Source organism: Crocodylus siamensis, chromosome 1 (genome assembly GCF_052110815.1).
Source record: "Crocodylus siamensis isolate JL-2025a chromosome 1, ASM5211081v1, whole genome shotgun sequence".
Taxonomy (NCBI): domain Eukaryota; kingdom Metazoa; phylum Chordata; order Crocodylia; family Crocodylidae; genus Crocodylus; species Crocodylus siamensis.
In genome coordinates, this window is record NC_143395.1 from 334,863,441 (window position 1) to 334,866,065 (window position 2,625).

Genomic DNA, 2,625 nt, shown 5'->3' on the forward strand with positions numbered 1-2,625 from the left:
GGATTTATGACCGGGCAGGTGGGTGATAACGGTGAGCAGGAGTCAGGATGATTTAAACACAGCGTGATGGTTTCACAAAAGATTCATTTTACTTACGCTTCTGATGTGCTGGAGTGTAGGCAGAGGAGCTGATTGATTTAGTTACAGCATGTAGATATCATGTTACACAGCATTTACAGGGTGGGTAAGACAGTTGCTTCTGAGCGATTCATATAAGCCATTGCAGTCTGCAGATTACTAAGAGCTCTTGATAAGAAAGATAACGTCAAAGATAAAGAGATAAACAGACCAGTAAGACAAGATACGCTAGAAAGATAACATAGGAGGAGAGATGCACGATCTGTTCTTCTTGAGTGTATACACAGTTCTCTGCTCTCTGCTTTGGGCAGAAGTTCTTTCAAAGTTTTATTTGATACAGGTGACCAATTATTATACACTCATCATAAATAATTAATGAGTTGGCATTTGTGCTTTCTTTGTTTGCTTAAGTTTCATAAAAAAGGGGGTTTATTTTTACTTGGGTGGTACTGGTTCTGTTTGGTCACAGGATGGCGCGCATAGCATATTTAATTTTACAACTTTACTAAAGTCAGCTAATCTCGTTACTATAGGTACTTTATCTTTTGTGCTGGGCCGTCAAGGTCAATTTCTCTATTTCGTATGAAAAGCTCAAGCGATTTGAAATGAGGCACAGATAGGGGTGTGTATATGCAACACTGTTAATACAGAGGGATAAATTACAACCACAGAGTTTGTTGTGTTTGTCTCTGACCTTTTGTCTCTGATATTTTGCCATCGGCATCTGAAATCAAAGACTTTGATCTTTGACAGGCAGTAATAGGTGGACTGGATCATGGCCTGGATCATCTCCTTCATGTCCTGAATCTTTGCCAGTAGACCTCGCGTGTTGAGGGGTCCTGGTGACAGATTGGGCCCTCTGTACCTCTCAGAATGGAGTCACCTATGATGATCACTGAACACTTTTTCCTTTGGGACTGCTTGGCTCCTTGGGCCTGCTTGGATCATGAAGAGTGTGGAGTTGCCTCCTTTCCAGTTGCCTCCTCTCCCTCCTTCTCCTCCAGTGTTGCCAGGGCCACATACCTGTTCGCCACCTGGACTGGAGGAACTGGTACTGCTGTGTTATGAGCAGCCCTGGTTCTGGAGGTGACCGTCTGCCACTCTGCAGTGGAGGGCACTTCCCGAGGTGCTTCTTCCTTGGGTGTATGGCCTTGCAGGGAAAGGAAATTGTCGTCAATTTCATTCTCCGCCTCCCTGATACCCCTCAGCCTGCTAACCTCCTCCTGGAGTTCCCTCACCTGCACTTCCAGGGCCCTAAGGTGGGTGCCTGCAGGACAGGTGTGGGGGGTCCCCAATCCCTGCCCCACCGGGCCTTGCTGGGCAACTCCCACAGGCCAGGGGTGGGGAGATGCCAACCCCCCCCATGGGCTCTGTCTGGGTGGAGGCCTCAGACAAGCCCTGGGAAGGCTGTGCCCCCCAGGCAGGAGCCCTGGCAGCACTCCGTGTTGACACCATCTTAAGAGTTGCTGCTTGTTTATGGCTTAGTGCGGTGCCTTCGCCCTGCCCTAGGAGAAGTCTCCCTCCTTGCCCTTCCTGCTTGCCCACCGGTGCAAATGCTGGCGCTCTGCATGTTTGTGCGCTCTGTTCACGCGGCATGGCTCAGGAGTGCAGCTCCCTACCGGCTCAGCTAAGAGGGATCTGGGCACAGGGCTTCCCCTCCAGATCCAGCTCAGCTGCATTTGGTCCCTCTGCCTACTTACCTTAGGGGGCTCAGCTGCTTCTGCCCCCATTGCTGGGTCTGCTGCTGCTGCATCTGCCTCCTCTTCAGGTCAGGTAAGGGAGCACATGTGCGTGCGGGACACATGTGTGCCTAAATCCCTCCTCTCCTCCCTGCTCCTGGCTCCCAAGATCTTAAAGAGATCTTTCCTGGACCACCCATCCTAGCCTTTAAACAAAACACCAAACCTCACTGACCTCATTATCAGAAGCAAACTCCCTATGACCCAAACCACACCCAATGGACCCAGACCATGCCAGGACAAGAAATGCAAAATCTGCTAACACATCTTCACCACTCCCATGATAACTAAACCCCACAAAAGAACTATCGCCATTTCTGGATCTTTCAGAAATCTGCACTTTCAGAAATGTTATACATCACAACCAATGCATCATATACCCTGCAGAAAATAAGTAGGAGAAAACAAACAACAACTGCAACCAGAAGGAATGAACACCAAAAATCTATCAAAGACTAGAATGCTAGGATTGTGCAAAATGGCACCATTCTGATTTGCCTTGAGTTTTGATGGTTTCACAGAACAGAATTCCATTTCGAATTTCATTTTGATTCAAAACAATTGTTCCATTCCATTCCATCAAAACAGAAAGGCTGTTTCAATGTTTTGCTGGAGATGGGAAGTCAGCCCAGCTTGGCTGACTTCCCATCCCCAGTGTTAGATCATGCCAGGGTTGGGGACTCAGCCCATCTGGGCTGCCTCCCAATCCCTGGTGCTAGATCGCAATCTAGTGCCAGGGATGGGATGATAGCCCAGCTGGGCTGAGTTCATTTCCCCAGCACTATGGTTGGAACATTTCAACTTTTGA

At 48.5% G+C, this 2,625-nt stretch overlaps 1 pseudogene; it reads right to left on the reverse strand.

Annotated features, from left to right (window-relative positions):
• Positions 1-872: 872 nt before the first annotated feature.
• LOC149874870 (uncharacterized) lies at positions 873-2,351 on the reverse strand (annotated as a pseudogene).
• Between the last annotated feature and the right edge of the window lie 274 nt (positions 2,352-2,625).